Here is a 27725-nt window from a genome sequence, read left to right as displayed (position 1 = left end):
TAACACGGTTCTGGAAAGAGCCCTGCACCAGCACTTTTTTCTCTGAAAAATCAGAGTATGATTCCCATTTCCGGGGTGTGAAGCCTGCTTCAGCTGCCAGAAGGAGTTGTCTACATGGGCCAATGCCAGATGGGTCAGAAATTTGGGGGCAAATAACCAGAAACAGAAGAAAGGGGTTTTTCTGTACTCAGAATCTCTGGAAAGCATTTGGGATCAGTCCACGACATCTAGCATTCTCTCGCACCCACCCAGGGGTGCAGGAGTTTATAGTCAGCGAGTGTGAGCTGCTTGGAAGTGAAGGTGTGGAGGGACGGTTAAAGTTACTGTTAACTTCAGATCAATCTTGTTTTATGGATGGGAAACAACGGCCAGGTTCCCTTTCCTCCGAACTGTCCCCGTCTGGGAGAGGCATGGGGACTCCCAGAGCTTCCCTGAGTCTTACAGAGAGGACAGGTGGCATCCAGGGATCCCTAAGGAGAATGAACAGGCTTTGCTGGAAGGTGGGTCCACAGTGCCAAAGCATTTTGCAAAACTGCTGTACCCTGCACGGATGTTGGGGCCATGGTTCCGCCCCCTCCTCCGCCGGGCAGAGCTAATCCCTCTCTCCCTGTGCCGGCTTTGTGTGGTCCTGTGCACCCAGAGACGTAGTTATTAGTCGGACACAGGCGAGGGCAGGGATAGAGTATATGACTCACTCCTGCTGCCAGCATCTCTCACCGTGATGGTCACACGAGACGCTCAGGAAGGCCACTAACCAATCACAGAACAGAGGACGCTTCCCAGCCTGTGCCCAGGAATTCCAGGTTCCACGTCTTAAGAATTTTTGAGGCTGGGGGGCTGAGTCCTAACTCCTGTGATGGCTTCCTGTGAGGAGAGACCTTCGTGGTCTGAAGGCAGTTTGGGGAGGTGTGGACAACACCCCTGCTCCTTCCTGGGGTGGCACCAACGTGTTTGGAGTCTTCAAGGTGGAAAGGCTCGAATACTTTGCGTTCCTGCCTCTGGGGCTGGTTGTGGTCTGATTGCTGCATGGAGAACTGAGGCCAGGAAAAAAACAGATTCAGATCCACAAGGCTAACTCTCCTTCCTTACAGGAATGTCCAAGACACATTCCCATTTGCGAGCACGAGCAGGGAAGGAGGGTGCACACGGGAGGGGAGGCACGGTTGAAGTATCTGGTTAATTGTTCTTGTCCTCAAAGTAACTGTTAAAAAAAATTAATGACTTTACTTATTTGATAGAGCAGTTTTTGGTTTGAGCAGAAAGTACAGAGTTTCCGTACACCTCCTCTGACCCTCCATACAGATTCCCCAGTCTCAGAGTAACTTTTTACAGGGAAACAAAGCCAGAGGATCCTGTAGAAGGGAAATCTTTGTGAGGACTGATGCAGACAGACCATTGTTAGCACTCACACATTTCTGATTTTTTATCGAGACTGAGCAGAAAGCCCACCGACCCGTGAGTAACCCTCTCATTCATTGTCTTCATTCGTTTGGCAAGTATCCATTGATTTGAGCGTCCTCCCTGCCCAGGTGTGGGCCGTGGGCACAGGATGGACTGGTGAACAGACCCACCCCGGCCGCCACCCAGCTCGTAGCTGGGTTGAGGATGTACCCTCGCGGGAGTACAGAAATGCCCGAGACGCGGAACATCCAGTCCAGCTTAGTGGAGCAGGGAAAGAAAGCAAGTGGTGTCTAAGGTGAGACAGATCCAAGAGAAACAAACGAGAAGGGACTTGCAGGACCTCAGGACTATGGGATGTGCAGGAAGTGGAAGGAGGCATCCTTAAAAAAATGACACCTTGGACAACTGGGTGGCTGGCATCATTCACAACGGCCAGGGCACAGGTTAGCAGGCTCGGGGGGGAGGGGGTGCATTCAGCTGCAGGGACATGTGTCAGAGGTGCCTGTGAGGACTATGGAAACAGGCATTCAGCACCTGATTTTAAAGGTCAGAAGAGGATTTGATTCCGATTTTGGTTTGGAAAGTGTTATCTGACAGACAGCCATGGAGCCAGGTGAGGCCACCGGGACGCATGCATTGAATCGAATGACAACAGAGCAGGTGAGGCTGGGCTCCGAGGCACAGCAACACACAAGGGGCAGGGAGATGAGGGGAGTAGGTGGGTGGGCCAGGGGGCCTGCAGTGGCAGGGACAAAGTGACAGGTAGTGCAAAGGCCCAAGGGAGACTGATAGGGATAGAAGAGGAGCCCCAGTTCCTGCCTGCAGGGAGCCTGCAGGTCAGCTTGGTGGCGAGGCTGAGCTGCAGATGATTGGTGCCTGGCTGAAACGCTCGGATGGGCCGAGGGAGGAGTGGGGCCAGGACATGCTCTCGCCTTCTTCAGTCTCCTCTGCAGTCACGGGATGCTCGTGGCACGCCCAAGATGTCCATCCATGAAGGCCTGCTCAGCCTGCTGCTCACCCCTGTCCGTGGACGGAGTCCTACACATCGTTCCACCCCTCATGCCTGGCACGTGCAGTGCACCTAACAGATGCTCTCGAGATGTATGTGGAGACAACAGATGAGAGAGAGAGTCAGTGTTGGGGCCACAAAAGAGAAGAACGAAGCAAAGAGACTGTCTTACGTCTCTTTAAACCTACTAGGAGGAGGGGAACATTCTAGGTCTCAATATGTAATTTCTGAAAAGTCAAACGAATCCTGGGAAACTCAAGTGCAGCCAGCGTTTCATTTTCATCACGGCGCACTCCCTCCTTCTAAACATAGGGGGTTTCTTTTCCAAGTTGTCATCTTGCTTTTCCAAAACCGGGTAGAGAGCAGCTCCGTGGGAATTGTCTTGGCGGAGGCCGCGTGTTCCCGAGAGCGTTGCTGGGCAGCTGGGACGCGTCCTTTCTCAGCGGCTTGCTCGGGAACGTGGCTGGGGCTTTCCCTGTCTTTGTCTCTGCCACGGAGTCTGACAGGTGAGCCTCGCATTTGGCGGAATCCACAGTGACTGTCACCCCGGCGGGCCTGTTGGGGGCCAGTGATGAAGGTGCTGAGGGACACTGTGTGTTTTCTGTTCCATACCCAGAAGGTGGGTCACGCCTCCCTTCCCTATGCCCAGGCCTGGGACAATGCAGGTGGACCCCAGTGGCTTGAAGTCTATGCTGGCTTGTCACTTAATTGACAATAGAAGGAATTTATGAACTGGCAAAGAAAAAATGCTCCTGGTTAAAATACCCACAAACCATCGGACACACCTGGCATTGCGAGCCGGGCATTGTTGCTCAGGCAGGGACGGCGTCTGGAAGCGGTGCCAGATGCGTGTGGGTGAGCTTGCGTGCACGGGTCTGGTTCCCATTCTTTTTGTAGTATGAACCCAGTCTTTTCTTCCCCCACTTTCATCGAACACTTCTTTTATTTTCTTCCTTTCGTTTTCTGGCCAGCTCTTGTTCACAGCACTCTTGGTCCTGTGGAATGTGATGTAGTCATTGAAACCCCAAGTCACCCAGGAAGGGAAGGCACAGGGACAGAGAAGGGTGGAGATGGGGAAGCAGTCTGGAGTGTGGCCCCCAGGGGGCCAGCACCCTAGGGGTCCATGGCATCTTCAGTGTGTAGCCCCAGGTAGACTTTAGACCGCAGCCTACCCAATGAATGAATGAAATTGAGGATCAAATATTCAATCAAAATCCTATCCCCTCTACCAACTATTTCCATTTTTGCTTGTCATCTCCTAGTGTGTTATGTTGAATTTTGTATTCCGTTTTCCATTGAATGTTGGATCGTAAAGCTTTATTTCCAACCTTGCATTCTAGAAATCTTAACATAGACCTGGGTTATATGATAACTATTACTATTAGTGATAGGATATTCTGGGAGGAGAAAGTGACATCATTTAGGCAAATAGTTCTGGATTTGGCAGAATTGAGAATCTTTTCAATTTTCAATGATAATAAATTCTAAAATGAACAACCTAGTGCACATAACTTTTTATTTCAGCAGAACTTTTTATTTCACAAAGTTTTCATTTCCCCAGTGGTAGCATTAAGCTTTGATACATATTGCAAAACTCCCTTCCAAAAGGGCATTTTCAACTGGTCTTGACACATCCCACCAACATTGATTGTCTTTAAACATTCTACAATCAGACGTGGGTGATGGTGGTACAACTCTGTAAATATACAGAAAATCATTGAATTGCATGCTTAAAACAGGTGAATTTTATGGTATGTAAATTATGCCTCAATAAAGCTATTAATAAAAAAATGCCATAGGAAAAAGAGGATGTCTTTCTTATGTGCCTACACCTATTGAAATAATTTAGGGCGGTTTAAGTTTCTACCATCCAATTTGACATTTCATGTTGTGCTGAAAGTTCTAATGACTCAGCTCAGGATTCGTGCTTTTCGTTAATTCAGAATTCGTGTCTTGTGATGCAAACTCATCCAGTGCTTCAGCTGGGAGTCATAACGTCTCTGTTCCAATCCTGGCCACTTGCACTGTGTGACCTTGGCCGTGTATTTCTCTCTCTTTTGCTCCTCATCTGCAAAATAGGGCTAAGAACACTCTCCTGCCTACTCCTGAGGGTTTTGAGGGAGAATCAGGTAAGACAAGTGCAGGCGAAGGCTGTCTGTGAGCTGTCACATGCTACACGAGTGTGAGCCTTTGGATGGTGATGGCGATGGATCAGAGGAAGGACGCACAAACGGAACTTTTGAGGCAGACAAGTCGGAACAAGTAAAACATTCAAAAACGTCATAAGGGTGAGTGTGTCCAAAGATACTTAATTCCATCAAAGGAAACGGATGAAATGCCACCCATTTCTTTGGGAACCTATAAGGCAGTGATAATAATATGCTCATAACAGCTGTAATGTATTGATTTCTTTCCTATTCAGGGTCAGCACCCTCAGTCACTGCTGATCCTCACAGCAACCCGACAAGGCAAGAGGTTTTATCCCCACTTCCCTGGTGAAAACACCTAGGCAGCAAAATCTCTGCCCCTGTGGGCTCACGTTCTAGTGGGGAGAAGGGATAGAAAACAAGTACTTAACCAAACGTTAGGTACGAATCGGTGCTATGAAGACCACAAACGAGTAAAGAGACAAAGGGATCCTGCACTGGGAAAGGGTGCAATCTTAGACTGAGTGCTTAAGGAAGACCTCTCTGAAGAGATGCATTTGAATTGAGATCTTCGTGAACTGAGCAAAGCAAGCCAATATTTGGAGGAAGAGCTTTATTGACTGAGGGAGTGGCATGTGCAAAGGCCCCGAGGCAGGAGCATCATGCTCAGAAGCACGCTTAGAAGTGAAGACACCTCAGAGACCCTAAGTGCCTTGCTGTGGGAAGCTGAATAATGCCCCCATAGGATTATCCAGGTCCTAATCCTTGGAACTTGCAAGTGTTACCTTATATGGCAAAAGGAACATTGCAGATGTGGTTCAGTTAAGGCTCCTGAGATAGGGAGATGGTCCTGAATTATCCAGGTGGGTCTAATGTCATCACAGGGTTCCTTATAGAAGGAGGCAGGGGGAGATTTGACACACAGGAAGAGGGCGATGTGGCCACAGAGGTGGGAGTGGTGCAAGGAAGGGCTGACAAGCCCAGGAAGGCAGGTGACCTCCAGGAGCTGGAAAGGGCAGTGGAACAGATTCTCCCCTAGAACCCCCAGAGGGAACAAGCCCTGCTGACACCTGGACTTTGGCCCAGGGAAACTGACTTTGGACTTGTGGCCTCCAGAACCGTAGAAGGATAAATTTGTGTTGCTTGAAGCCACAGGGTTTGTGAGAATTTGTTACAGCAACCACAGGAAACTGATACACATGCCCAAGACCACAAAGACCTTCCCAGTGTATAATGGGCACCTCTGAGTTCTCACCTTGCTGTCAGAGCTTTGGTGATGTCTTTGGAGGTAGGACGTGGTCCAGCCTACAGGTCATTACACATGGAAGCACTTCTCTACTGTTTGTGACTGTTCCCTGTTTCCCTGTCTGCCCTAGAGCCTCCCTGGGGCTCCCTTTGACCTAGCACCCAAAGGGTTAATGCCTGCCCAGACGAGGGGGCGCTGGGGCAGCTCTAGCCCAGTGGCAGGGGCTCATTACGATTGGTCAGTCTCCTGTTCTGCCAGTCGCTAAATATTTTGGACTTTTGGATATCACCCTGCGGTTAAGTGGTTAAGTCATTTTCCCACCAGATGGTCCCTCCAGATCTCTCAGGCTGGGCTGCCCAGGGGTCCTGAGCTGCTCCACTCCGTGCCTGGAGCCAAAGGACAAACCCTGTCCTGCTGACTTCAAACAGCTTGTTCTTTTTTTTAAAAAAAATTGACAGGTAATAATTGTACATATTTATGGGGTACAGTGTCATGTTTTGATATGTGTATACAATGTGTAACGATCGAATCAGGGTAATTAGCATATCCGTCACCTCAAGCGTTCACCATTTCCTTGTGGTGAGAACATTCAACGTTCTCTCTTCTACTATGGTCTGCAATCCCAGAGCCGTGACTGGTACTGGTCCCTGGCCTGTTAGAACCTGGGCCCCGCAGCAGGAGGTGAGCATCAGGCGAGCCAGCGAAGCTTCATCTATATTTATAGCCACTCCCATCGCTCACGTCACTGCATAAGCTCTGCCTCCTGCAGATCAGCGGGGTCATTAGATTCTCATAGGAGCGCGAACCCTACCGTAAACTGCACACTCAAGGGATCTAGGTTTTGACCTTCTTATGAGAATCTAATGCCTGATGATCTGAGGTGGGGCTGAGGTGGTGATGCTAGCACTGGGGAGCAGCTGCAAATACAGATCATGATTAGCAGAGAGGACTGACTGCACAATACATGTAATGTGCTTGAATCATCCCGAAACCATCCCCCCAACCCTGCTCCAGTCCGTGGAAAAATTGTCTTCCATGAAACCAGTCCCTAGTGCCAAAAAGGTTGGGGACCACTGCTCTTCTAGCTATTTTGAAATATATGATACATTATTGTTAACTGTGCTCCCTCTACCATGAAATAGGGCACAGAACTTATTCCTCCTACGTGTCACTTTGTACCCACTGACCAACTTCGCCCCATGCCCCTGTCGCATTCCGCTTCCAAGTCCCTGGTAGCCTCTGCTCTACTCTCTGCTTCCGTGAGAGAAACTATTTTAGCCCCCACATGTGAGTGAGATCACGCAGTGTTTGTCTTCCTGTGTCTGGTTTATTTCACTTAGCATAACGTCCTCCAGATTCAGCTCACTTGTCACAAATGACAGGATTTCCTTCCTTTTTAGGGCTGAATAGTATTCCACGGTATCCACATACCATATTTTCTTTATCCATGAGATGGCCTCATGAGCTCATCAAATGTTCTTAGTTTCAGCCCCGTTGAAAACAGGACCAAAATTAATCAAATACTTGCTAACTGGAAAAAAACTATGAATCAGAAAATACTGGAAAGTTTTTCACTCTTTTAATTTTGAGGTGTATGTGGTAAACCAATTTTTTCAAAGTCTATAAAAAAACACTCTCATCAGCAGTGTCTCCTGCAAAGCAGAGGCATACAGAACAAGAAATACTTTAAAAAAGGAAGCAAAACCTTGCTTTTCTGTTGTTTTTGGTGGTTGTTGCTTCTGGCAGCGGTGATGAATGTGTTTGGTGAATTCACTGCTCACGGGCAGAGCTGGGCTATAACTGGTCTTGAGAACATCTTCAGTTTCTCCTTCCAGAAGTTTCCTGTTCTCTCCTGGGTCCTGGTCATGTGGAGGAACTGTCAGGGCTAGGCACCCGGAGCCTGGCACAGGGCCCAGCACATAGTAGGGGCTTCACTGGGGTTTGATGAATGAATGAATGACCTCTCACAACCACTCATTCACCCACTTATCCAAGAAGCATCTCCTGAGTGACTGCTTTGTTGTAGGCTCTGTGTAGCTTCTGGCAACCCAGAGAAGTCGAATACCCTCACCTTATAGTTAAGGAATTCGTGGAAGCATCCGGGGCTATGCTTGATTTGGGGGAACAAAATCTTGAATTAATCATTCTAGATGTACTCCATTTCCCGCAAACATCCAAACGCTGATTGTTTCCTTGGGGCTGGGAGCGTGAACAATGGTAAACATTCAGTGCCCTGCACGGAGATTGGCCCATGGTGGATGCAGTGACAGAAAAACACAAACACATGGAGACTGTCGAGGAAGTTGCGGTGGACCGTGTTCTTGTGATAAGATTACACTTCCCGTTGACATGGAGTGTGGCCACGTGACCTGCATTGGCCAGTGAGGCAGGAAACAGACAGCCACGTGCCGTGGCTGGAAAGCAGCTGTAGGAGCCTCCCTGGGCTCCCTCCCCTCGGCCACGGCCCCGCCTGCCGCAGCTCAGGCCCTGGCGTGGGTCTTTGCTGGTATGAGCCACTGAGATTGGGGCTTATTTGTTACTGCAGGTGACTTAGCTCAAGCTGTCTGATGTAGTAGTCCTCAGGCCCTAAGGATGGACAACGGTTTCACAAGGAAAGGCATATAGAGGCAGGACAATGACAGCACGGTTATTAATTAGGATATAAGCTCGTTTTCTGTTAGTAGAGACCTAATGTAATGAAGGCTCAGGCAAAATAGAGGTTTCTTTCTTTCTCTCAGCTTAGGCAAAATCAGTTCAGTGCTGGCGTGGAGGCTGTGCGGTATCAGGGACCCAGGCTCCTTCTGCTCCGTTGCTTGTCCTCCCTCTCCTGGTCACTCCCGTGGCTACGTGCTAGTCGGTAGGAAAGGGGAACGGATGAACTGTCTACTTCCTAAAGGCAGGACCTGCAGGCTGCAAGCATCACTGCCATTCCTCAGTCACGTGGCCACACCGAGCTACAACAGAGGCTGGGAAATGTAGCTGTCATTACGAGAGCCAGGTGCCCACCTGTGAAGGCAGACAGCATGAGCGTGAGGGACAAACCTCCCATGGTGCATCTGAGGGTTGGGGGACAGTCAGTGCCCTGTTAAATTATAGGATCCATGGTGTGGTCAGGCAGTGCTGTAGATTCACTCCCACTGTGCTCATAGGAATGGAGAAGTATTTTTTTAATCTACAAATATGTAAAGGGTATTTCTGCATGTGCCAGAAACTCAGAACCCACAGTAGTCAAATGTAAATTGCCTCTCCTCAGCATCCTGTAACGGAATGATCTGTTCCTGACCAAGTGCCAGAATGACATTTCTAAATGGACAGATGGACCGTTTCATTCTCAAGTGCACCCTCAGATGTCTTCCCTGTCTCCCCTTGCCCCCACTCAGTGGCCCGGGAGCCAACCTGCCTGAACTTCACTGTGAACTTCATCAAGGGGCTTCCCTGGCCCTCTGGTTTTGGTTGGGGATGGTCAGTGGGAGCCCTGGAGGAGGTAGAAGGGAGGGAGGTCTCCCTCCCTGTGGGATGTGGAGGCCACAGCTCGGAACGGGTGGCCGCTCTGGCTGCTGTCTCCACATTCCTTTAAGAACTTGCTCCCTTGTGGTTTCTCTACACCTGCCCATGTTTTTCTAAAGACTCTCTTGATTAAATTACTCAATTTAAGTGTCCACCTGTTTCCTACCATGACCCAAACTGATACCAAACCCTCCAGCAGCTCCCTGTGCTGCAGGGCAGAGGGTTAGCTCCTTTGTAAAGCATGCAAGGCTCCAGCACCTTCCCTTGCCTGCTGGCTGTCCTCAACTTCATTCATTCATTCATTCATTCATCCCCAGATCTTCAGTGAAACAAACCATATGCCAGGCGCTGTTCTTGGCACTGAGGGTCCAATAGTGACAGAGCGTGGCAAGACCCTGCCTCCTGGGGTCCTGTGTCTCAGCCCCTGGACCACTTGTTTCTCTGCTGAGATGCACTGGCTACTCCGGGTGCTGCTCTCCCTCCCCTCCCCTCCCCTCTCCACACTCTCCTCGGGCTGGACACAGCTCTGCTGTCCCTCCACAATCCGTCTTCTCCTTGAAGCTACACCTGGCTGTCCTGGTACAGGTGACCATTCTTCTCCTTGGAGCCCCCACCCAGTCCTGTGCAGACACCCACTGAGCCCTGGGGGCTCATTTGCATGCCGATTGGTTTGTGGTCCTGTTTGACCCACAAGCTGTGAGTGACTTAGGGACAGAGGGACATGTAGGGCTTCCCTGAGACCCCGTGCTTGCAATGCCTGGTGTCCAGCAGGTGCTCAGTGAAGCTTTGTGGAATCGGGAGCGAAACGTTAATTCTATGAATGTGTAGAGGGCCCGAGGTGGCATTTCCTGACCCCCCGAGCGGTCACCTGAGGAAGGCAGGGCAGGGTGTGGATCTTTGTTTTCAGGAGAGAACCGAGTCCAAGGAGAGGCAAATTACTGCCCTTTTATCACCCCACCCTGGAAGAGGCAGATCAGAAATGTGAATTCAGCCGCTAAATACAAACCCTGTGTTCCCAGCTGTCCCCTCCGAACTGGGATGCAAGACTGACTAAGCCAGGGTCAAAATTTATGGGAATCAAAAAATATACACGTATCTGTAGAAGATTTCAAAAGGAATACTGTGACACGGATGCAGACAACATAGGGATGGGGCGTGTGGGAGTGTGCCAGGGCTGCGATACAAAGTAGCACAGACCGAGTGAGCAGCTTCGGCAGCAGAGATTTACTGCCTCACAGTCCTGGAGTACAGAAGCCCCAGTCTAAGGTGCCAGCAGGGCCACGCTTCCTCGGAAGGTGCGAGGGAGGGGTCTGTTCCAGGCATTTCTGAGCTTCTGGCAGTTCTTGGATTGTGGCACAGAGCTCTGATCGTCACATGAGTTCTTCCTGGGTGTGCGTCCCCTTTTTATGAGGACACCAGTCACATTGGATTAGGGCTTACCCTAAGGGCTCATTTTAACTTAATTACCTCTGTAAAGACCCCATTTCCAAAAGAAGCCACATTCTGAAGTACAAGAGGTTCAACATGACTTTTGGGGGGATGCAATTCAACCCGTAACAGATAGTAAGAAACCCCATAGAAGGAGCTTCCTTCGTCCTCTGTGATCTTTGACCCTCACTCCCCAACCAGTGTGAACCAATTGGTGTTAAGACCTTGGAGACCATGATTCCAGACTTTTCTGTGCTTGTCCCACCTGTGATTGTATACTCTCACATACCCATGTGTGATGAGGACCAGAAACAAACAAACAAAACAAAACAAGAAAAAAGATAAACCTAAAAGCATGGAAAAGAAGAGAAACTCTTTAAAACACAAAGAGTATCCATGTCCATGTTTTTATTCTTATTTTGTTGATTTATTTTTATTTGGCTCTGAAGCAAGGGGCTGGAGAGGGAAGCGGGCAGCCGGCGGGGGGTGGGGGTGGCGTGGTGGGTGGGGGGTGTGCGGTGGGGTCCGAGTCTCGGGGCTGATTGGAAGGCGCTGACTGCATCGCGGCAGAGAGGGGCAGCCAGCCTCCTGCCTCCAACTTTGCACAACCTCGAGTTCCACAGCGTGGCCTCGACTTCTGCCCTGGGGCAGGTGTGCCGCAGGCCGGGGAGGAAGATGAGGGTTCCGTGTCCTAATCAGGGCCGGGAATGAGCAGCCGCCGCCGCCTCTTCTTCACAGACAAGCGGGAGCTGGACTCTGACAGAATATCAAAGTGAAAATTAATGCCCGCCGCTTGTATATTGCCTAGACGTTACTTTCGAGAGGAAAACAACAGGAGCAGAGCGAAGCTGTACATATGTTAAATTCACATCAGTAATAAAGATTAAGTAGAAGTTAATAGCATCCCAGTCATGCTTGTGGAGGTAATCTCCTTTCTCAAAATTCAAAATTAGATTTGGAGGATCGAAGCAAACAGGGGGTGAGACTTTGGCGTAATATTTTAATCAAATTGTCATGAATGAGTGGATACAATTAAGAATTCTGTCAGTCAAAGTGCCGAGGCCCTTTTGTTAGTCAGCAGTGGGAGGGGTGCGCCGGGCCATCGTGGGGAGAGATTAAACTTGACCCCAGGATCTTCATTTTTGACCCTCTGGCTGGGCTTTGCCTGTCAGATGGGCGTTGTGAAAAGAGGTAGGTAGGTGTGTGTGCATGTGTTGTCTGTGCATGTGTGTGTACACGCAGTTGTAAGAGCGTATAAGTGCTTGCATGTGTGTGTGGCGTGTGCACATGTGAACGTGCATACGTGTACAGCGCAGTCATATATGTGTGCACGTGTACACGTATGCACATGTGTGTGTGTGTGCTAGACAGTGAGAAAGCAGGAATTCAGGGAAAACAAAGGATTTGCGCTGTGGCGCTCCCGGCAAAACCTGCCCATAAGTGCTCCTTTAAATCTCACTCCTTTTCTTTGTGGCTGAAGACAGGTGTTTCGTGTGTGAACGTCCGTGTGGATCGGAGGTGTCCACATGAGTACTTCCAGACACTCCATGTAGATAGCTACATTAATATTGTCCAAGGCCATATTCGAAGGCTGATGTAATTGACATCGATGCATGAGTGAATGCGTGCATTTGCTAACTTTGACTTTAATGTTATTCTGCACCATCGGTGTAACTCCTGAGGCAAGGTGCCCAGCTTGCTGTCATTTCTCTCAGGGCTCTGCAGTTTTCAAGACCTGCTTTGTGTAGCCCCATTTATAACAGTGGGGGCACCAGGCAATATTTACTCTTTCTCTCTGTCTACCACTCTCCCATCACCGCTCTCTTTCCCCACATACATTGATTTATTTTAAATTTTGATCCATGGGTGGGGGGTAGTAGGGAAAGACGGTGACAAAAAATATCTTTCTCTTTTTCTTCTGCAGCCGTCATCTGCTATGTAGGTGTATCTTATTTATCAGTGATTATAAATCAATAAGGAGAATGCAGGATAGCAAGGTAAGCCAGGCTTCCCAAGCCTCTAGAGTTACAGACTTCAACATGCATGAATGCAACGTGTCTGATGCAAAATTTATTATTTTAAGCAGATTCAAGTAGATTTGAGTTTTTCTTTTTTTTAAATTTATTTCCTCCAAGGTGGTGGCTGTTGCTGCTACTCCATCTCCCCTCTTCAAACCCTGTGTTTGGAAAATAGACAAACGCTTTCGACACAGGATGACAATATGTAATCAGCGTCCCTGCGGTTTATTTTACCTTTTGTTGCAGAAGAGAATAAATTCGGAGTAACTTAACGTTACTCCCTCCACTTGGGTGAGCATTTTGAGGCCGAAGGACCTAATTATTTTTTAACACTGCCTTTACTGCATTTGCCTGGGGAATTATTTCAAATCAACTGACAGACCTATTGTGCTTGTGACATCACAGCAACGGGCTTTTTACACCGAAAACAAGCCTTCTGTTAATTCAGCAATAACACACCCTGCACGCAAAAATTGCATTAGCAACGTCTAACCTGAGTGTTGAACACATTCAGAAATAAACAGTATTGCACTACAGGGGTTGAAAGGGAGTATGCATCAAAATGCCTGGCATTTAATTTTTTTCCCCCTTCTTCGGGAATTTAGCCAGTGAAATATAGCTGCCAGTGTCCCAGGCCTGCGCGCTCCTGCAATATGCTCTCGATCAATCAGATTTGCATAACTAAACTGTCTGCGAGCCCGCTCGGCTGCCCAGGTGCAAGGCCATTTGCATATAGAACAGTGAGGAGGTCCCAGGAGTCACTTCAGACCGGAGCGACTGCTGAGCCCGCAGTCCACACAGCCCAGGAAATGAAATTGGAATGACAAAAAAAATGGGAGTGCTCGCCTGGAAGGGTGAAATATGCAGGCACGTCGCAAAGGTTATGTAGAGATTAGGAGGCAGCGGTTTCCAGATGCGGAGAGACCCACTGGCGTCAGAGGCAGCTGCGCCACGGGGCGGTCGATGGTGCGGGGTGCGGCCCTGAGGTTCCCCTCACCCCGCCGGCGTCCGCTTGAACCTGTGGAGCTACTGTGGGACTTCTGGGGCCTTTCCTGACATGGGCAGACTCGCGGGGCCTGATCCCTTTGCAAGACAGGCTTTCCAAGTGGACACAGGGGTGGCACTGGGGCCCCCACACAGCAGCGCCCCGTCCTGCTTCTCGGCTGCTGTGAACGAACTGCTTTGTAAGTGCCACGTCCCTGGGCTGAAGGCCATCGTCATCGGCCTTACACCAGCCCGGCCAAGTGGGGCTGTCACCACCTACCTTCCAGAATGCTCAGGGAGGTCAAGGGGCCATCCAGGGTCACGCTGCCAGCAAGGTGGTGGAGCAGGGATGGGATCCCTGAAGTCAGGGAGGGCAAGTGGGTTATTCAAGGTCCCCTGCTGCGTCAGTAACACAAGCGCTCTGGTTTCCTGGGTCCCAGCGGAGCAGGACTGGATCTGCTAGTCCTCCCTGCTGGAGAGAGCTGGAGGGTGGGCTCCAAGCTTTGGAGCAGGGCCCGTCTTCGCTTTCCTAGGCCATAGGCACTTGTGCCTTCTTGTGTCACTTCCTGTGTAAGAAAATACTAAAAATCACATTTCACAATAAAGACAAAGATAGCCCAGGCTGGATTCATTATTATTATGTTTGCCTTCTGATTTTAAGATAAATTAGAGTTAAAACATTTTCGTGAGCCCCTAAAAGCGATTCAGGGCCTAGGCACAGCTCTTGGTGGCCTGGTGGACACATGGCCCTGATTTACCAGCTACGTGGTCCCTGGTGCCACCGCCCATCTCTGCCGCTGCAGTGCCACGGCAGTCACGGAGGACAGAGAAGTGACAGGTGGGCTGTGTCCCAATCACACCTTACTGATGGACACACAAAGGTAAATTTCCTGCCATGTTCAGGTGTCACGGAACCTCCTTCCTCTTTTGGTTTCTTTTTGATCCACGTACAACTCATTCTCGGCTCGAGGGCCTCCGCACTGTGCCATGTGGGTTTCCAGGGCAAAACCCCCCTGATGTGGGCCTGGGCAGCAGGAGGAAAATCTCTAGACACAGCTTCTGAGGAATAACTGTTTTATTTTCGCTTTATCGACCGGGGACTGCCTCATTTCGAGGGAGCCGTCCCTTTGCCCGCCCAGTGCTAATGACACAGATAATCGTGTTTGCTCACAGGCTGGTGGAGATTTGAGGAGCCATAAAGCAACGACACCCCAGTCCTCTCCAATTTTGTTCTCCACCTCTCGTAGAAAATCACAATGAAAGTTGGGTCTTTGTCACCCTCACTTAATGAATATAAATAGGCAAGGGCGTTAGGTAAAGGAAGAGACACTCTCTTTTGTGCCTTCTGCCCCCTGGCACTTAAGGGGAGTGGGTGGGGTGGAGGGTGGGAGGTCAGGTCAGTGTCTCTCTTGGTTTGAATGTCACTTGTTGTCAAGTTGGCAGCATCCTCTGTGGTTCCCATGGCAACAGCTTTTTGTGTAGGGGGGAAGGGTCATGCACCTGTGATCTCCATGAAAAGGACAGTGAGCGAGTACTCATCGTTTCGTGCCACTGTCTCTCCTGACGGATTTGAGTATAACCTTGAAACTGGGTGGATAAAGGGCAAAGAACTTGTAACACAAACATGGTGCGTCCGGATCACGCGGCTGGGGAGTGCTTTGCTGGCCCTTTGCTTGCTGGGGCGTGGGATGAGCATGGACCACGAGCCCCATAGTGGCCGCCTGTGTCTTGAGTTGTGGCTGAGCAAGGTGCAGCTCACACCTGGTTTCTGGCCGGCCGCCCGGCCCCGGCACGCTGTGGGAAGGTGTGGCAGAGGTTCCAAGAAGCCCCATCCAAAAATGGAGTCAGGGAAGCCGCTTCTGCCTCTCATCCTTTTTCCTCACCTGAATACTGCAGGGCCTCATTCCTCTTGGGGGGTCTCTGCTTGTCCCCTGGTGTAGCTTCCTTGGGGATCTCCGATTTCTATGGTGATTTGAAGCCGGCATTGAGTGAGACAGCAGTACTGACTGTGTTCTGGCCTTGTTGGAGCCACGTGTCTGTCCATTCACAGCTGTTTGCTGAGGGCCTGGTGGGTAGACGCCGGAGACACAAGGTGCAGAAGACAGAGCCGGTCCCTGTCCTTTAGGGTTTACAGGCTGGTGACAGAGACAGGCATTAAATAAACACCTGATCAATATATACTTACGGTGAGTGCTAGTTACATTCAGCCAGTACTTAGTGAGTACCTGTATGTGCCCACAGGGTGCAAGGAGCCAGGAACTGGAAGGTAAATAAGACACAGACCCTCCCAGAAGAGGGGAACAGTCATGCAGTGAAAATTCTAGACAACCTGGTGCAAAGGGAAGCACATTCGCCCTGGTTCTGGCATGACCCACTTCTCACGCAGGTTCCGCACTTCCTAGGTGAGTTTTCTCTGAGCCTCATTTCCTCAACCCTAAGGGGGTAATAAGGTTGGGAGGTCCACCTCTAGGTAAGGCTGAAATGGCACAGGGCACGCAAAGCTCTCAGCTCAGGGCCCAGCACAGAGAAGGTGCTTGGAAACGGTTTTGTAACAGGAGAGGTGGAGGGCACAGGGCCCATGCCAGTGGCAGGCGCCCTGTGAAGGACGTCAGTTTGGCATTGGAAGATGTCACGCTACCACTTACCAGCAAGGCACTTGACTTCTTTGATCCTAGTGACTTCTATTTGCAATGCGTTTGGGTTGGATTTGGGGCCAGAGAGGTAACTGTCTTTTGGGGGGTGACCCAGTTTCAGCCCTAAGGTTTTGGTTTCCTTTGCCCGGGGGGCTTAAGCGCTGTGCTTGGAACAGCCCCATTTTCTCTGTTGTGTCGGCACTGTTGAAGAGGAACAACTAGTTGTGTCTAACCCCTTGCAAACTCCTGTTCCCTGAGACTCCTGGGTGGAATATGGGAGGTGGGAGGACAGGAGGACAGGGCCAACAGGTGTCAGGAGATAGAGGGAGTGCAGGCTGAGTCATCCCTTCCCCCCTCCTTCCCTCCTTCCATGAATAGTTCCCATCGCAGACTCATCACTTTGTTGAATGCTGGTGATTCCTGCACCTACACTTGGCTTGGCCCGTAATATGTGCTCAATAAACATTTGACAAACAAACCGATGACTGCACCAGTGAGCAATGCTTTCTCTGAAGCAGTGCTTCTCCACTCTGGCTGCACACTGGAATCACTGGAGGAGATTTTAACAGTTTCCATGCTGGGGGCCCATCCCGAATTAAATGAATCAGCATGTCAGGGTGAGGGGCGAGCTAAGGGCCAGTCGTACAGTCAGTTGGCCAGCTGATGGGGCAGAGGCTTGACAGGCTTCAGTCCTGTAGTGTCAGTTCACTCCTCTCCCAAGGCCATGGCACTTGCCTTGGCACCCAGGGTAACTGGGGAGTCCGGGGTGAGATGCTGGGGTCCTGCACTTCCCTTACGAGACAATGGGTTGAGAGGGCTCGGGAGGTGACAGGAGGCAGAGAAGAAATTCCGACATCTGCTTTGAGCTTCACTCTTCCTGGATATTAATACACAAACTCATCTAAACTGTGGGACCCCTCGAGAGAATTATTATGTCCACTGTGCATGTGGGAAACCGGGGACAAGTTATTACGCTATTGCTCGGACATCACCCAGGTACGAAGGAGCAGAACCAGGATTCTGCTTTCAAGTCCAGAGTTCTTGGCATCCGACTAGAGCTGTTCGACTTCTTTACGGTGAAGGGGGGAAAGGCCAGATTTAAACTCAGTGTGCAGGACGTCAAAAGTGTTCAAATGAGGGAGAAGTCAATTCCTGACACTTCTGGAATTTGAAACTAGTTGATCACCCATTACCTTAACATGCAAATCAAGGCAGTTTAGGATGAGTTTTGAGCAGGGCACCACACCACTGGGTGCTATAGGAGTTTAGAAAAGTGTCATGTAGGCTGGTGAAATCAGGGAAGGCTGCCTGAAGGAGGATGACTGAATTGGATGTTGAACGATGAACAGGATTCAGAGGAGACAGGATTGGGAGGAGGCCTTAACAGTGAGAGGATATCTGAATAAAGTTTTTTTTTTTTTTCAAAAACATTATCTATTGATATGTAACAGACCACCCCAAAATGTAGTGGCTAATACTCATTTATTAGGGTTCATGAGTCCGTGGGTCAGCTGGTGGCTGTGCTGGTCCAGATCAGTCTTCATTAAACTCATGGCCTGGGTGCCTTTGTGTGTCTGAGGTCAGTGGGTGGTCCCCAGGGGCTGGCTCTCTAGGACAGCGTCACTCACGCCTGGCTTCTGGGGGTAGCGACGTCTCTGTCATCCACCAGGCCAGCCCTGGCTTGTCTGCTCAGCAGCAGAGAGGACGGACAGAGGCACATGGCTTCTTGAAGCCCAGCAGGGGCACCCTGTTGTCTCCGGCTCATTCCGATGGTCAAGGCAAATCCCTGGGCCAGCCCAGGTTCGAGTGGCGGGTGATGGATTCACCTCCTGGTAGGAGTTGCAAAGTCAGCTGCCAAGTGGAGTGGGTATGGGAAGGGGAATAATTGAGACTATTTTTGCAAATAATTTCCCTCCCTTTCTTCGTCCATCTCTCCTCTTTTCTTTCCTCCCTTCCTCCCTCTCTCCATCTCTCCCTTTCTCCTTTCCTCTCTTCCTCCCATGCACATTTATGGGGCACCGTCCTGGACTCATCACCATGTTAGGTGCCAGAGAGAAGTAAGTGAGACTCCAGGGGCCCCTCCCCGACGAAGCTGAAATTCTAGTGAGGCGAGATAAGTAACAGTCACTTACCTGCAGGATTACATGCTATGGCACGTGCGATTTACAAAGCAGGTTCATTGCAGCACTATTCACAGTAGGCAAGATAGGGAATCAACCCGTGTCCACCAACACGCATGCCCAGTGGAATACTATTCCGCCGCAACAAAAGAATGAAGTCCTGTCATTGACATCAACATGGATGGAACTGGAGGTCGTGATGTTAAGTGAAATAAGGTAGGCACAGAGAGACAAATGCCACATGTTCTCATTCACATGTAGGAGCCCAGAAAGTGGATCTCATGGGGGAGAGAGTTGGTGGTTACCAGAGGCCAGGAAGGGCAGGGGTGGGGGAATGCAGACAGGCTGGTTAATGGGTACAAACGTGAAGTCAGAGAGAAGGACTATGACCTAGTATTTGATGGCACAGCAGGACGACGGTACTTTAGCAGTAATTTATTATATAGTTCAAAATAGCTGGAGGAGAGGAACTGGAACATTCCAGCATAAAGAAGGGGTGAATGTTTGGGGTGATGATGTCCCAGTTGCCTGGATTTGAGCATTCCACATGGTATGCATGGATTAAAATATCACATGTACCTCCAAACACATACAACTATTATGTATCAATTAAAAAAGTTCACAGCCACTGTAGAAAAGTTGGTTGGTTCTTCAGTAAGTTAAGCATAGAGTTACCATATGACACAGCAATTTCATTCCTAGCTACACACCCCAAAGAACTGAAATCAGGTCCTCAAAAACTTGACAGCAAAATGTTCATTTCAGTACCATTCACGATAGTGAACAGGTGGAAAAAAGCCAACTATCCCTCAACTGGTGAAATAAAATGTGGTTTATGCAAACGACAAAGTATTATTCAACCGTAAAAAGGAGCGAGGCCCTGACCCTTTTAAAAAGTGTCTTTTCTGCAGAAAGTTCCTTTGCAAAGGGTTTGCTTTCCAGGTGCGCTGTCAGGTGAGACCAGCTGAGATGCCGAGCAGTGAGAGCAACCGTGCCCCTGTCCAAGTGGCCCTGCGGCCGCTGCCCTGGTGGCCTCGGCGACTCACCTGGGGAACCCGGACACCCGGGCGCAGGTTCTGGGGAAGGAAACCCACTGGGGTTGACCTCCCGGCGGCTCCAACCTCTTCATCTTCCCTCGATGTCTCCTCAACTTGAACGTAACAGAGATCTGTGTTGTATTACCAAAAAACCCCCAACCCAACCCAAACCAAACCAAACCAGATTTCCCCAAATCAGTGAGAAACTGTAAGAAATGGTAGTCTTACTCTTTGAAAATGTTTTAGAATTGTGCGTTATTACCGTAAAAGAGACTTTGGCTCTCTCAATGGTAATATTTTGTATGATCGTTCAAATGAAAAGACAAAAAAAGTGTCTCGTAGACTTAACTCTTCTGGACCAGGTCCACCCTGAGGGTTCTGCGCATCCAAATGGGAATGCCATTGTTCCTTTACATTTTGTCCTCACAGTGCAGATGTGATACAGGGGTAATTATCCCTTTTTCAAGGTCAGGTAAACTGAGGCCAGGAGAGGGCGTGGGATTTGGCTGAAGGAAGTAATGCAGAAACAAAGGCAGGGGTGTCTGATACTTGCTCACCCACCCAGAGGTGCTCAGGCCTCTGCCTCTGAGCCCCTGCTACCAAATGCTACCTTTGGTGGGGCTTGCAGATTTTTTCCAGCAACTTTCTTCTCCCCTGTCTAGGCCTGTCGCTCCTTTCGTAATAGTTTCACTTCCAACCTCTCCTACACCAGAATTATCCTCCCACACCTCAAGGCAGAGGGACAAGAAGGACACTAACATTTATTTCACTCTGCAAGGCCCCTCAAATCCATTATTTTACTGGTTCCTTGCTAGGACCTTTTGAGGCTGGTGTTGTTCCCATTTTAGAGTTGAGAAAGCTGATACTCAGGGGGTGAAATAACTGGCTCCCGTTTATACAGTCTGTAAAGGGCAGAGCCAGGATTCACATCCAGGGGCCAGACCCTAAAGCCCCTTCTTTTCCACGGCATCGTGTGGGAGGGTCTCAGGGTCTGCCAGGGACTCCTAGGGGCAGAAACTTGGAGAAGCAACTTGATCCAAGACAGCTCCCGGTTAACTTTTTGTCCTCCCCCTTTTGTGTGAACATTCACACTTGCCATCGAGGGGCAGGGCAAGCGGGCTCTGGGCAATTACACAGATGTCATTGAAGAAACAGAATTAGCAGACTGGACTCATAAAATGCAGAGAGAGGGAAATCTGGCTTAAGACCTCAAAGAAAATCATTTGTGGTTATATTAATATATAAAGGAGAGTGATGTGATGTCATAGTCCTGCCCATGAATAAACAGGCCAGAGGGACTCAGAGGAAGGAAATCAGCCCGAAGTCAAGGGGTGAAGGAGAAGGAGTCTCCCTCTCCTGTCTTCTGTCCCCTGGATTCAACTGTGTTTTTGTTTTGCTGCTTCCTGGGGGAGAATCTATCTTGGTCTTTACTTTGGTCCTCAACCCAGACATGTTTGGCATATGGTCATTGTAGAATGCACCAAATACACATTTGAATTATGTAATTAAATAACAATATTGACAGCAATAATAATATATTCACACGCCATTTATTTTTACAATTTTTTCATATGCGAAGGAGTCACTTAATATTCATGGCAGACTACTAGATTTTGAGGACAAGGCTTATTTTCTCCACCTTGTTGTTGAAGCAACTGGGCCTCAGTGGGGCTGGAGAAATGAAATGTTGTCATTGACATGGAGTGAAGCAGCACTCTGTCAACATGTTCATCAGATTCTCGATGACACGCGCCTGCCACCCACCACCACCCGCACGAGGCCCCTGACCCTGTGTTCCCCGTCGGTAGAATGCTTTCGTATGCTCTCCCAATGGCCTTATGTGCTAGGTATGTTTTTAAAAAATGTCCATTTTACAGATACAGAAAACTAACACGCAAGTGGAGGCAGTGACTTGCTCAAGGTTTCCCAGTGGAACCAGGGCTCAAACTCATGTCTACTGATGCAAATCTATTGCTCTTTCCACTATAAAATAGCTGACTGTATTTGCAGTTGGTTTTGATGAAGTGTGCGTGTGTGCATGTGTGTGTGTGTATGTGTGTGTGTGTGTTGATGAGGGCATAAGGAAGGATAGAGACTACCTTTAGGGTGATGCTAAAACCAAGCCCAGGTCTACTTGGTCTCTATGCCATTACTATGGTGGATGTGACACAGAACTCTTCAAAGTGAGTTCAGCTCACCTGAGTCAACTCTCCAAAATGCAAGTGCACCTCAAAGGGTGGCTCACTGGGAGGGGGTCACGGGGGAGGGCTTTGACTCTGGAGCAGCATGGCGGGGAAGAGCTTCTGGGGTGTTCGTTGTCCCAGCCTTGACGGCTGGGCTGAGATTATGGCTCAGGGGATAAGAGTCCATTTATCTGGTTCGTTCCCACAGTCTAATTGGAAAAGTGGAATTACCACTTAAGACTGATGATAACAGAACGTCTTTAAGCTATGAAGATAAAATGAGCTGTGAAGTTACATCCAGGAGCCGACCACTTTGACTGCAGCAAGAGGTTTGACTTGAAATTAGAAAATGAAAATTGCCGATCAATGCAGCAAGAATAGAATGAATGGTGTTTCAATTGCACTGCGGGAAAATGCAACTCAGAATCACGATGTCCTATTTACCTTCTTTCCAATTCCAGCTCCCCACACGTAACGGCAATGTACATAAATACGGAATGCACTCAGCTCCGCGAGTCTAACCCTCAGAGAAACCCAGTGGCAGGAAAGTGGGCTTTGGGGACGTTTGACAGACAGTGGGGGCCTCTGCAGGGTTTCATCCTGAGAGATGAAGTCCAAGCCTTGGCCTGTGGTCCTTCTGTAAACCCAGAATGCTGTGGGGTTCTGCTTTTTTGGCTGAAAAAAGTTAAATCATTATTTTAATGAATAAGCCGAGGCCATCAACAAAGATTTGTTCTCACAAATGCTGAAACAAGCAGTCATTGGAATGAAAGAAATCATTCCGAACATAAAACTAGAATTGTGGATGGCATCAGAAGAAGGGATTTATATTAGAAATTTTAAAATTAGTACTACTAGCGTTGTCAGAAGAGTGATAAGCTTTCACTCCTCGAGCAATCAATACAGGCTGCATGATTTTCCAACATGATTTGTTCATTCATTCAGGAACTATGCTTTGAATGTCTACTATGCATCATGTGCTGTAGATGGAGAGGAGAACAAAGATAAAAATTTCTGCTTTCATGGAGCTTTTATTTTAGTGGAGGATACACAGGATAAGTAGGTTTCATAGAATGTGATGAGTGCTGCAAAAAAAATAAATCGGGGTGGGGGAGAGGGCGTCCTGGGGGAGTGGTCGGTGTAGTTTGCATTTGCACACAGCATCCTCGGGGCAGGTGGGAAGCGAGCATTGGAGGAGGCGAGGGTGTGAGCTGTGGAAGGCTGGGGAAGAGCAGAGAGAACAGGAAGTGCAAGGTGGACAGGTGCTTGCTGTGTCCAGAGAGCAGGAAGGCGGTCACGTGAGCATGCGTAGTCTCCCAGAGCCCACAGATGAGAGGGCTGAGGACCAGGGCGAGGTTACATAACTGGACCAAGATCTCACACTCTTAACCACTGCACTCACCTGCTTCCATCATCGCAGGGAGCCCCTTGGTGATGGGAAAACCACCTGGCTCATTGTGAAGATGTCTGAGTGTTCCTTATGAAGGCTCAGAAATGAAGAGTGAAAGCCTGTTGTTTTGCTTCTGAAACTCTATCTCCATCTTCAGTCCTTCTTCCCTGGTTCAAGCTGCCTTCTCTCTCCCTCTCTTACATTCCTGAAAGAACCTTCTGTTTGTTCTCCTTGTGTCTACTCCACTTACCTCCAAGCCATTCCCAGTGTAGTGGCCGGAAGGGTCTTACGGAGATACAAATCTGACATATCACCGTCCCCCAACTTGAAATCCTTCAACAGCTTCCCACAGCTTTTAGAGTCAAGTCTGGAATCTGTCACGGGAGCAGCAGCGCCTGCCCGGTCAGTCCCCTGCCCTCCCTTCCAACCTCCTTGTGCCGCCCCCACAGCCTGTGCCCGGCCCCACTGGCCCGTCTGCTCCTCAGACACACCGTGCAGCTTCCTGTCTCACGTCCTTCACGGTGTGCACTTGTCCCTGTCCGGCACGGTCCCTTATCTTCCACCTGGTTAATCTCCTCTCTGCAATCTCCTCCCTCAAGGCTTGGCTAGATCCCTGACTTGATGTCAGAGTCCCCTGCATTTTCTGCATTGTTCCCTCATGATACTTGTCACATTTATTTTTCTGATTATTTGTTCCCTGCTATAACACAGCATCTAGGACAGTTGCTAGATGCCCAATAAGAATAAATAAATACATGCCTCCCTGCCAGACTGCAGTGTCCACAGGGCAGGGATCTCTTGTCTTACTCACATAATTCCTCTTATGTTTAGCACCGTGCTTGGCCCCCGGGGTGTGCTCCATAATGACTTCTTAAAGGAATAACTGCAGTTTGCAAAATATCAGTCCCCGGTGTTTTTCTCTGATCCCATCTGGGGGAAGCTCCTTACAGATGCATTAGCAGAGGGACCCCATCTCCAGTCTGCATCTTGTTTGACTCGTGAGCTCGTCCAGCTGTGTCCCCAACCTGCCCCCCAGTGGGGGCTTGCTGTGTTTCTTTGTTTGTCTTGCTTCTGTGGAGTCTCAGAAGCAATTTTTTGGCCCAATTCTAAAAATTCTGTGAGTCTGTTCAGCATGCAGACTCCAAGCTTTATAATTTTGCTTTCCTTTCCTCCCTCTGCCTGATTTCCTCAAGAACATATTTTCTTCTTTAGTGTTGACTATATTTTTATACATTGCCCCAAATTCATTGTGAATTAGTGTAGGAACTGAATAAATAAAAACTTGGGTTTCCAGCCATACTCAGAGTTGGATAGACTCGGGTGTATGCTGGGTGCCAGGCAGGATCCACGCCAAAGCCCTGCGTGCTCCACCATAGCTCGTGATCCTGCGCCAGGGACTCTCTTCAGATCCCCACTCTATCGTCTGCCCAGTTACCTCACCGCATCTTTCTGGAAAGTATCTTTCTGGATTTGGGAACTATCATGAATCCAGCCAGGTCACATTACTTTTTCCCCCGGCGCCTGGCCCAGCTCACTCTGACCTGTGTCCTCACCACCTCAACACTTCCTGGGATCTTTCAGAGAATTGGCTGGCCTTGAAATCTGTGCCTTCACTTAACACGTCTCTTTATTAGGACTCCATGTTCTGACTTCAACATCTGATTTAGATCTTCTGGGACCCATGAATGCTGGGATTATCTTGGGGTGGCTGTGTTAGATGGTTTCCTGCTTTCCCAATAGTCTCCCAGAAACTACTAGGCTGAGGACACATTCTTCTTTCTAGCCAAAGTAAAAAGCATATAGTTGGGTCTTATTGTTTTTCTAGCTCACTCTGAAAATCTCTGCCTTTTAATTAGAATGTTTAGTCCATTTATATTTAATACAATTATTGTGGTGGTTGAGTTTAAGTCTATTCTACTATCTGGCTATTCATTTTCCATTTATCTCATCTGCTTTTTTTTTCCTTTTCTTCTCTTTTTTCATTTTTTAAAATTGAGTCATTTTTAGTATTTGATTTGATCTTTGTACTTCCTCATATGTTATAATTAAACATGTTGTTATTAATTTTGTTTTAAATAATCAATTATCTTTTAAGATAATTAAAAGACAAAATTCTCTTTTGAATTTATCCATGTATTTTCCATTTTTCAGGCTCTTCATTACTTTGTATACATTCAAGCCTCCATCTGGTACAGTTTTTCTTTAGAAGAATTTTTCTTTAACATGAAGAATTTCTTTTAACATTTCTTAGAGTGTAGGCCTTCTCATGATGGGTTCTGAGTCTCAGCTTTTGTTTATCTAAAAATGTCTTTATTTGCTTTCATTTTGAAGGATATTTTTGCTGGATATATAATTCTAAATAGACACCCCCCTCCATATTTTAAAGATGTTCTTTTATTGTATTCTGGTCTGCATTATTTTTGATGAGAACAATAGTCATTCTTACCATTGTTCCTCTGTGAATAATAGTTTTTATTGCCTCTGGCTCCTTTTAAGCTTTCCTTTTTATCTTTCATTTTCAGCAATTTGACTATGATGTGTCTGGAAGTGTTTATTTTTGTTGTTGTTGCTTTGGTTTATCCTCCTTGGAGTTTGCTGAACTTCTTGGGGTATGGGTTGCTAGTTCTCATAAAATCTAAAACATTTGGACCATTATATTTTCAATTTTTTTCTAGCCTAATATATTTGTTGTTTGGAGACTGCATGTATCTGGGGACTGTACATACAGCAGATCAGCAGATATTGTTCCACAGGCTCTTTTCATTCTTCCCACCCCCTTACTCTGGGAATCAGTGTGAGTAATGTTATTGTCCTTTCTTCAATTTTACTATTTTCTTTTGCAATGTCCAATTTGCTGAGAAACCCATCCAGTGATTTTTTTTCTATTCAGATATTTTATATTTCAGTTCAAGAATTTCCATTTATTTAACTTAAAGGTAGTTTATGTTCCTCTACAGAGATTTCTTGTCTGTTTCTTCATTATATCTATTGTCCCATTTAAGTACTTAAACATATTTATGTTTCTTTTTATTTTATGCTAATTCCAACATCTCTGCCATATCTGTGTCTGTGTCTATTGACTTTCTTTCTCTTGATGATTGGTTATATTTCTCTGCTTCTTCTCATGTCTAGTAAGTTTTGATTATATGCTAGACATTGTGAGTGTTACATTGATGAGAATCTGGATTTTGTTGCCCTTTTTAAAGATTGTTAGGTTTTGTTTTGGCTGGTAGTGAATTTATTGGTGCATTAGTTTGATCCTTTGAGGCTTGTTTTTAAGCTTTGATACTGTGGGCCTAGTGTGGACTTTAATTAAGGGCTGGCTAGTAGTAATGGCCCTACTTCTAAAGTGTGGCCTTTCTGGAGATTTGGCTGAATGCCTGGAGGATTTATTGATGTCTTTGTAGCTTGGTTGTTCAAAATGTTAACATCTACTAGCACTATGTGATCTTCGAAATCTCTATTCACTTTGCAGCTTTGCAGTAGTTGCTACCTGCCAGACCACAAGACAGTCTTTTCATGAACATGCATATCTTAGTATATGGCCAAAGGACCCCTATCAAGATTTTTGGATTTCTTTTTCTGTGTAGCTTCTTCCTCTTTGGTACCTTACTATGAAAATTCCAGTGCCCCTCAATAATCCCAAACTCAGGTCTCTGCCTTCAAAATTCAGCAACACTTCCATGTTATCTTGGGCTCGACCTTTCTGTACTGCACAGCAGAAAGTCCCTTCAGGCAGGAAGCCAGAGTAATCATAGCCCTTACTTCATCTCATGTATTTCCTTTCCCTCAGGGTTCACAATCCTATCATGACTCTTGTGCAATATCTGAAAACATTTCCTTCGTATGTATTGCCCAGTTTTATAGCTGTTTCCAACAATAGGGATAATCTGGTGCCAGTCATTCCATCATGGTCAGAAGTGGAAGTTTTCTCTCTTCCTCTATTAACTGTGCCTAGATGTTGTAAACCACCTTAAAACCGAGTTTTCTTTTCCTTTTTTTTTTTTTATAAGGAATTGGTGATTATTTACAAGTAATAAAAAAGTTGGTCAATGCCCTTTTCCTGATCACTGCTTAGGCAGAGGATGGAGGGATGAAATGGGACACCATAAACTCTTAGGGAGGTCTATACTGGGTACTAGGAATGAGTTCATGATAGAAATTGTTAGCAGGAATGGCTGTAAGCTCTATAGAGTTATGAAGTTATGAGTGTTAGCACTTATTCTCCATTCTTGATGTTTCCTTTAAGATGGAGAGACACCAATTAGAGTAATGCTATCAGTCTCTTGCCTTACCCCAACTCTTCTCACGTGGTTAGTGTGTTACCTGATCAGTGAATTTGGGAGTAGAAATGGGCATGTTCAGGTCAATCCCTGTCTCCTGTCCCTCTCTTGGAGACCTGGCTACCTGGCTTACTCCTCTGTGGGCTAATTTGTAAAATAATATGCAGGAAGAGAGTAGGAGCTTAGTAAATAGTAGAATTAGAAGTTATTATAATTATGATTATTTTTACTTTGTTTTATCTTCACTTCCACTTTTTGCCATTCCAAGGGTCTTCTAGAAAACAAAATTTGAGTGATCACTTTGGGTCTGCCCTTCCTCATTGTAATGTCATGGGGAGG

Source organism: Lemur catta, chromosome 1 (assembly GCF_020740605.2).
Source record: "Lemur catta isolate mLemCat1 chromosome 1, mLemCat1.pri, whole genome shotgun sequence".
NCBI lineage: Eukaryota > Metazoa > Chordata > Mammalia > Primates > Lemuridae > Lemur > Lemur catta.
This window is presented reverse-complemented; position numbering follows the sequence as displayed.